Raw genomic sequence first — 9,744 nt, 5'->3', positions numbered from 1 at the left:
AAGATTTCTATTGGTCTTAAGCTGATCCCTTCCCAAGGCCAGACTTCGGCCATTTGTGTATTTCCACAGATCCAGCAATTAGTAACATTTAACTCTTTACTGATCTTTTCCACTAAATCTATGAACAAGTGTTTCCCATGAGATGTTTCTAGGTCTTCTTTCTCATTTACTGATGTTGTTACTTCTTTCTCTTTTATTAAGTTTGCTGTGCCTTTTTGATTGGACTTATGTTCAAAGCAAAGCCAAGCATCTCCTATAGGACACTCCCCAGGCAGTCCTTGCTGGTAAGTGGCTATATTTTGTGAAATCCAGTAAGTCTTCCCTTCCCCTAGACAGGTTGCTAACAGAGAGAGGTTGGCACAGTTTAGGTTTAAATTTGTATGTACTCGTATTAAACATCCGGTTTCTTCCCCTCTGTAAAGGGGGTAGTAACATTTAGCACATGGGCTCTTCTGACTTCCCAGCGTGATGTCAACCAGTAAGATCAGTAAGAGCATTCCCAGGAGTCTGGTATGAGGCATTCCCCTAAACTCTACAACTACTGAGCTGCACCCAGTGATTGGAGTGGCTGTTTTTAGGCAGACTGTAGACTCACCCAGCCTTGCCTCCTGGTTATGCTTTTCTCCTACAGAAGAGCTCATTTTTTTTAGTACAGAGTTTTTATTCTCTCAGTGTCAACACATTTGACTTTTCTTTACTAATTTATTTTTGCCTTGAGGGATGTTTTATAGGAGATTGCTTTGTACACTAAGATTGGAGTTAACTGGTGTATTTTAACTTTTTAACACCAAAACATGCAGCTAAAAACCTTGAATTCAATGGTCAGATCACTTTAAGAATTTTCGGTATCCGAAATGAGAGATAAACTACTCCAAACAAATAATGAGGTATTTACTCTTATGCCTAATCCTACAAAATCACAATATACACCAAAAAAAACAAAGGCTCCAAACAAACTAAAAACTGTACATTCATTAATAAACATTAGCTAATAATAAATGCAACAGAAAAGTATCTACTTTTCAAACTCAAAAGTAAAATATAAATAACATTAACTGCAATTTTTAACAGTTCTTAACAAGTTTTGATTATTTAAACAGTTCTTAACAAGTTTTTGACTATAGACAGTCTCCAATAGTCTTTAGGTCTCCTCTGGAGGGTTAGCTTTAGATTGTCTGAGTGATTAGTCACAATCCATTCATTAGAAAGCTTAGTAGGGGATGTGGTTGGTTTTGACTCTTCAGTGGGAGGTGGTGCAGGTCCTTTAGTCTGGGTTATATGTGTCCACCCCTTCTCTTGGGTTGTATGGCTGTATTGGTGGTGAGTAGGACCTGAAAATGGCCTTCAAACTTAGAGGTTAAAGGTGCAGAGTTCCATGATTTAACTAACACCCAGTCTCCTGGATTGATGTTATGTCCCTTAGTGTCTAAGGGAGAGGTTTGAAGGAGATAACCCTTTTTCCTCAGATCTTTGAATCTCCTTCCTATGGCCTTTACCTATTTTTGGGTGGCTGTCTCTCCTTCTGGATAAATTCCCGTGCTATACGGGGTTGTCAAGAAGGGGAGTCCAAACATCATTTCATACGGTGAGACTCTTATACCTGTTCGAGGCCTTGTTCTTATTTGTAACAGTGCTAAGGGTAAACATTTAAGCCAATTCATCTGGGTTCCTGTAACTAATTTAGTTAACATGTTTTTGATGGTTTTATTCATTCTTTCTACTCTTCTGGAGCTCTGGGGATGCCAATGGGTTGTGCAATCTCCATTTCATTCCAAGGGCTTCAACAACTTGTTGTAAGACTTTGGCAGCAAAATGTGGACATTGGTCAGAATCAACATTGTTTATCAACCCATATTGGGGAATGATGTTTTCTAGGATTGCTTTTGTGGCTGCTTGGGCTGTCTCTGTTTTGGTCAGGAACGCCTCTACCCAATGGGTGAGGTGATCCACGGTCACTAATAAGTGTCTGTGTCCCTGGACAGGGGACATTTCTGTGATGTCTACCTGCACACTTTGGAACGGCCGCAAGGACAACTCTCTTCCCCCAGATCAGACTGTACTCTTCTCATTAATTTCTGATTGATTTTTTGGCAAGTTAAACATTCCTTGGTAACTGCCTTTGCTATGTTAGGTACTCCTATGCACATTTGATCCCTTGGAAAGGGGTCACATAATCCTTGTATTCCCCAATGGGTCAACTCATATAACTCTGTCATCACCTTTTGGGCTAGAGCTTTATTTAAAATTTGCCATCCATCAGAGGTCCACCATTCTTCATTTTCTTTTTGCTGTCCTCTCATCTTTTCTAACTCTCTTAATTCTTTCTCATCAAAGGTGGGTCTTTCCTCTGTTCTTTCCCCACTAGGTGTTCCTTCTATCTTAAGAATTTTAATTGGACTTCCTTGTTCCAAGGGTACTTCTTTTACTACTTGATCAACTAATCAATTTCCTTTCATTTTAAGGGTGTACCCTTTTTGATGTCCTTTTATGTGAACTTTGGCTATCTCTGTTGGTTTCCTCAGGGACTCTATTACTAATTTTCTTAGCTCTTCATGTATTAAATTTTTGCCTTTAGAATTAAGGTACCCCTGTTCTTTCCATGTTGTTCCAAATGTATGGACAATCCCAAATGCGTACTGGGAGTCAGTATAGATTGTTCTTTTGTCTTTTTCTAGTAAAGGGCATAGATTTCACAGCACTGGGCAGATCAATTTGAGGGTAGCTTTCCCATTTCCTCAACTTGCATGTTCTGCCCATCTATGGTTGCATACCCTGAGACCCGTTTACTGGCTGCCATTTGTGATGATCCATCTGTAAATAAAATTCTCCCATATGGGAGGGGCCCTTTTTCTAAATCTTCTCTCACTTTAGTCTGCATTTCAATAATTTCTAAACAATCATGCTCCAGGTCTGTTAACAGCTCTCCTGTGAGGAACTGGCCTGGATTTAAACATTTTGAAGTGACACATTCAAGGCCCTTGGTACTTATTAGGATGACTTCATGGTTTAGTATTTGGGAGTCGGTTAGCCACTGAGGGGCCTTGTGACTTAAAACAGCTTTTACATCGTGTGGGGTATGAACCCGGATCTTCCCCTTTCAGGTTAGTTTCTGTGTGTCTTCTATTGGGGTGGCTGTTGCTGCTATCACTTGCACACAGGCTGGCCACCCTCTGGCTACTGGATCTGGTAACTTGGAGAGAGATGGGACCGGCTTCCTGCATCCTCCCCTATCCTGTGTAAGGACTCCGCAAGCTGTCCCCTCTTCCACGTTTACAAATAGGTCAAAGTTCTTTATAAGGTCTGGTAGGCTCAGTATAGGGGCAGGGGACAATTTAATTTTCAGATTCCGAAGCTGTTCCTTGTCATTTGAGGTCCAGGTTACAGGCTCTGATTCATTCAATTTGCCATATGGAAATTTAACACTCTTATTATACTGATCAAGCTATAATCTGCAATGCCCAAACAAACCTAGTAATTGTCTAACGTCTCTTTTGGTCTTTGGGGCAGGGATGGACAGAATTCCCAACATTCTCTTGGGGCTTCACCTTTTATACCCTTGGGTGATTATATGTCCTAGATCTGTTACTTCTTGTTTCACAAATTGCAGTTTCTTTTGTGATACTTTTAGGCTTTTTTCCCCTAAGAAATTTAGGAACTCTATGCTAGAACTTTTAACATTGTCTTGTTCTCCCTCTGATGCAAGTAAATCATCAACATATTGTAAAATATTTACCCCATTCTCGGGTTTAAACTGTTCTAGGAGTTCTTCTAGAGCTTGCCAAAGAGATTCGGGGATTCTCTAAACCCCTGGGGAAGACCTGTCCACCTTAGTTGCTGTTTTCTTTTCTTTTCAATGTCCTCCCATTCAAAGGCAAACCAGTTCCGGCACTCTTCAGCCAGGGGACACACCCAGAAGACATCCTTTAAATCCACGACTGACAACCATGCATGCTCCTCAGGTACTTGGCTTAAAACGATGTGTACGGGTTTTGTACTACCGGGTAATGTGGTGTGCTGTAATGTCCCATTTTGGCCTTCCAGGTCACTTTCCCAGGTGTGCCTATGCCTCTCTCCCTTCCCCCTTACCCCCACGCTGAGTGAGTCCTCTCAATCAGGCTTAACATTCCAGCAAGGCGTCGTGTGGTTGGTCAAGTTCAAAGGATGCCCCTCAGGCCCAGGGGTCATTGGCCTTTCTGGGTGTCATCTTCCCCTGAGACCCTGCCCCTCTCACCTGGTTGGTGGCTCACCTGTACCTCCCCTCCCCCTGTCCCTGAGCTTAAAAGGTGATCAGACCATGTGGCTGAGTTCTGTTGGAGCAGTTGCTCACGTTCAGACCTCTGTAACCATGGAATAAACCTCTGGACATTAAACCCTCCAGCAGAATCCTCTCCTTTTTCTCCTCACCATCGCCTGAAGCTATTCCTCCTGAGGTAAACGGGGTTCCTAACAAGCCTGGACTTGTTCAGTGCCCAGCTGCAACCACCAGCAAGCCAAGGTATCTCTGGGGTGATACACCGCAGTTGCTGCCTTTGGCCCAGCAGCGAGGGTCAGACTGGCCCAGGCACAATCTAACTGGTAATATTGGGAGCCGTATTCCAATAACCAGTGACACAGCACAGTAACACATCCCAGTGCTCCCAGTGACACCAGTGACACATCCCAGTGCTCCCAGTGACACCAGTAACACATCCCAGCGCTCCCAGTGACACTAGTGACACATCCCAGTGCTCCCAGTGACACATCCCAGTGCTCCCAGTGACACATCCCAGTGCTCCCAGTGACACCAGTGACACAGCACAGTGCTCCCAGTGACACCAGTAACACATCCCAGTGCTCCCAGTGACACCAGTGACACATCCCAGTGCTCCCAGTGACACCAGTAACACATCCCAGCGCTCCCAGTGACACTAGTGACACATCCCAGTGCTCCCAGTGACACATCCCAGTGCTCCCAGTGACACCAGTGACACCAGTAACACATCCCAGTGCTCCCAGTGACACTAGTGACACAGCACAGTGCTCCCAGTGACACATCCCAGCGCTCCCAGTGACACCAGTGACACAGCACAGTGACACAGCACAGTGCTCCCAGTGACACCAGTGACACATCCCAGTGCTCCCAGTGACACAAGTGATACACATCCCATGACTCCCAGTAACACATCCCAGTGCTCCCAGTAACACCAGTGACACAGCACAGTGACACAGCACAGCGCTCCCAGTGACACCAGTTCGGCTCATCCCAGTGCTCCCAGTGACACCAGTGACACATCCCAGTGCTCCCAGTGACACATCCCAGTGCTCCCAGTAACACCAGTGACACCAGTAACACATCCCAGTGACACCAGTAACACACATCCCAGCGCTCCCAGTGACACCAGTGACACACATCCCATGACTCCCAGTGACACCAGTGACACATCCCAGTGCTCCCAGTAACACATCCCAGTGCTCCCAGTGACACCAGTAACACACATCCCAGTGCTCCCAGTGACACCAGTGACACATCCCAGTGACACCAGTGACACACATCCCATGACTCCCAGTGACACCAGTGACACATCCCAGTGACACCAGTGACACATCCCAGTGCTCCCAGTGACACCAGTAAAACACATCCCATGACTCCCAGTGGCACATCCCAGTGCTCCCAGTGACACCAGTGACACATCCCAACGCTCCCAGTAACACCAGTAACACAGCACAGCGCTCCCAGTGACACCAGTTCGGCTCATCCCAGCGCTCCCAGTGCCCCAGCGCTGCCCCTCCCAGCGCTCCCAGCGCTCCCAGTGCGGGCGTGCCCGTGACTCACAGCGCCAGCAGCCGCAACAACAGCGGGGTGGACTGGGGGGGACTGGGGGGAACTGGGGGGGGACTGGGGGGAACTGGGGGGGACTGGGGGGGGACTGGGGGGAACTGGGAGGGACTGGGAGGGACTGGGAGGGACTGGGATGGGACTGGGGGGAACTGGGGGGAACTGGGGGGAACTGGAAGGGACTGGGATGGACTGGGAGGGACTGGGGGGGGAACTGGGATGGACTGGGATGGACTGGGAGGGACTGGGGGGAACTGGGAGGGACTGGGGGGGACTGGGAGGGACTGGGGGGAACTGGGAGGGACTGGGAGGGACTGGGATGGACTGGGAGGGACTGGGGGGAACTGGGAGGGACTGGGAGGGACTGGGGGGGACTGGGAGGGACTGGGAGGGACTGGGGGGAACTGGGAGGGACTGGGAGGGACTGGGAGGGACTGGGGGGAACTGGGGGGGACTGGGGGGGACTGGGGGGACTGGGGGGACTGGGATGGACTGGGAGGGACTGGGGGGGACTGGGAGGGACTGGGGGGAACTGGGGGGACTGGGGGGGACTGGGAGGGACTGGGGGGAACTGGGAGGGACTGGGAGAGACTGGGGGGGGACTGGGGGGGACTGGGGGGACTGGGATGGACTGGGTTGGACTGGGAGGGACTGGGGGGGACTGGGGGGGACTGGGATGGACTGGGGGGGGCGGGGAGGGACCCCCAATGTCCCCCCCTTGTCCCTGTCCCGTGTCCGGCCCCCGTCCCTGTCCATGTCCCCATTGTCCCCAATGTCCCCCCCTTTTGTCCCCTCCCCCTTTTGTCCCCTCTGTGCCCCCCCCGCCCATCGCGTGTCCCGGCCCCCGCCGAGGAATTTCGGGAGTTTGGGAATTTGGGAATTTGGGAATTTTCTCCATCAACAGCGATGAGTTCATGGAGGGGGGGGAGGGGCGGAGGGGCCCCACCGGGGGGGTCCGGCCCCGAATTGTTCCGTTTGATTGATTGATTGATTGATTGGTTTGATTGGTGGAGTGATTTTATTGATTGATTGATTGATTGCTTTGATTAATGGATTGATTTTGATTGATTGACTGGATTGATTGATTGACTGAATGGTTTGATTGATGGATTGATTTGATTTATTGATTGATTGGCTGATTGATGGATTGATTTGATTGTTCGATTGATTGATTGATTGGTTTGACTGATGGATTGATTTTATTTATTTATTGATTGATTGGTTTGATTGATTGATTGATTTTATTGATTGATTGATTGATTTGATTGTTGGATTGATTTTATTGATTGGTTTTATTGTAGGATTGATTTTATTGCTCGATTTATTTTATCCAATAATTTAAATTATTGATTGATTGATTTTATTGATTTATTTCATTGTTTGATTTATTTATTTCGATTGAATTTATTGCCCGATTGATTTTGATTGATTTTATTGCTTGATTGATTTTATTGTTCGATTTATTTTATTGCTTGATTGATTTTATTGTTGGATTTAATTTATCGATTGATTGATTTTATTGCTTGATTGATTTTAATGTTGGATTGATTTTATTGTTTGGATTGATTTTATTGTTCGATTCAATTTATTGACTGATTTATTTTATTATTTGATTGATTTAATCGATTTATTTTATTGTTTGATTTATTTATTTAGATTGATGTTATTGCTCAATTGATTTTATTGTTGGATTGATTTTATTGTTCGATTTATCGATTGGTTTATTTTATTGCTTGATTGATTTTATTGTTTGATTTAATTTATTGTTTGATTGATTTTATTTTTTGGATTGATTTTATTTTTCAATTCAATTTATTGACTTATTTATTTTATTGTTTGATTTATTTAATCGATTTATTTTATTGTTTGTTTTATTTATTTCATTTGATTTTATTGTTGGATTGATTTTATTGCTGGATTTAATTTATCGATTGATTGATTTTATTGCTTGATTGATTTTATTGTTTGATTTAATTTATTGCTCGATTGATTTTATTGTTTGATTTATTGATTGATTTTATTGTTTGATTCAATTTATTGTTCGATTTAATTTATCAATTGATTTATTTTATTGCTTGATGGATTTTATTGTTTGATTTAATTTTTTGTTCGATTTAATCTATTTATTTATTTATTTTATTGTTCAATTGATTTTATTGTTGGATTGATTTTATTGCTCGATTTAATTTATCGATCGATTGATTTTATTGTTTGATTGACTTTATTCTTCGATTTATTTATTTCGATTGATTTTATTGCTCGATTGATTTTATTGTTTGATTGATTTTATTGTTCGATTTAATTTATCGATTGATGTATTTTATGGTTCAATTTAATTTATTGATTTATTTTATTGTTTGATTTATTTATTTCAATTGATTTTATTGCTCGATTGATTTTATTGTGTGAATTGATTTTATTGCTCAATTTAATTTATTGACTTATTTATTTTATTGTTTGATTTATTTAATGGATTTATTTTATTGTTTGATTTATTTTATTGTTCGATTGATTTTATTGTTGGATTGACTTTATTGTTCGATTCAATTTTTTGATTGATTTAAATTATTGTTTGATTGATTTTATTGATTTATTTTAGTGTTTGATTTGTTTATTTCGATTGATTTTATTTTTCAATTGATTTTATTGTTTGGATTGATTTTATTGTTCAATTTATTTATCGATTGATTGATTTTATCAATTGATTTTATCGATTGATTTATTTTATCGATTGATTTTATTGTTCGATTGATTTTATTGTTCGATTTAATTTATTGATTGATTGATTTTATTGTTCGATTTAATTTATTGATTGATTGATTTTATTGTTTGATTTAATGTATCAATTGATTGATTTTATCGACTGATTGATTTATTTCGATTGATTTTATTGCTGGATTGATTTTATTGTTCGATTTAATTTATCGATTGATTGATTTTATCGATTGATTGATTGATTTCGATTGATTTTATTGCTGGATTGTTTTTCTCCCAACCTCTCCTCCCTGGGCTGGGTTTGCCCTTTGCTCGGGGCCATAAATGCCCTGAAAAACCAAAATTTGTTTGTTGGGTTTTTGTGTTTGCAGAGCATTCACAGCCCCAACCCCAAATCTGTTTGTTGGGTTTTGTGTTTGCAGAGCATTCACAGCCCCAGGATGGAATTTGGAATCTGAAGAAAAACAGAAATAAAATCGAGTTTTGCTGGGGAAGGACAGAATAAAATAAAATAAAATAAGATAAAATAAAATAAAATAAAATAAAATAAAATAAAATAAAATAAAATAAAATAAAATAATGAAATAAAATAAGATAAAATAAAATAAAATAAAATAAAATAAAATAAAATAATGAAATAAAATAAGAAAAAATAAAATAAAATAAAATAAAATAAAATAAAATAAAATAAAAATGAAATGAAATAAAATAAAAATGAAATGAAATTATATGAAATGAAATGAAATGAAATGAAATGAAATAAAATAAAATAAAATAGTATTAAAAATAAAATGAAATAAAAATAATAAATAAAATAAAATAAAATAAATAAAATATAAAATAATAAAATATAATAGTATATAATGTAATATAATGTAATGTAATGTAATATAATATAACATAATATAATATAATGCAATATAAATGTATTAAAACATAAAATGAAATAAAAATAAATAATAAACCAAACTCTGTTTTTTGGATTTTTGTGTTTGCAGAGCATTCACAGCCCCAGGATGGAATTTGGAATTTGGAATTTGGAATCTGAAGAAAACCAGAGATAAAATCGAGTTTTGCTGGGGAAGGACAGAATTGTAGGGCAGGGTCACCGATCCCCAGCATAAAAAAAAATTAAAAATAAAATATAATGTAATATAATGTAATAAAATGTATTGTAATATAATATAATATAATATAATATAATATAATATAAT

Source organism: Melospiza melodia, unplaced genomic scaffold (genome assembly GCF_035770615.1).
Source record: "Melospiza melodia melodia isolate bMelMel2 unplaced genomic scaffold, bMelMel2.pri scaffold_61, whole genome shotgun sequence".
Lineage (NCBI taxonomy): Eukaryota > Metazoa > Chordata > Aves > Passeriformes > Passerellidae > Melospiza > Melospiza melodia.
Note: the sequence above shows the minus strand (reverse complement) of the source record.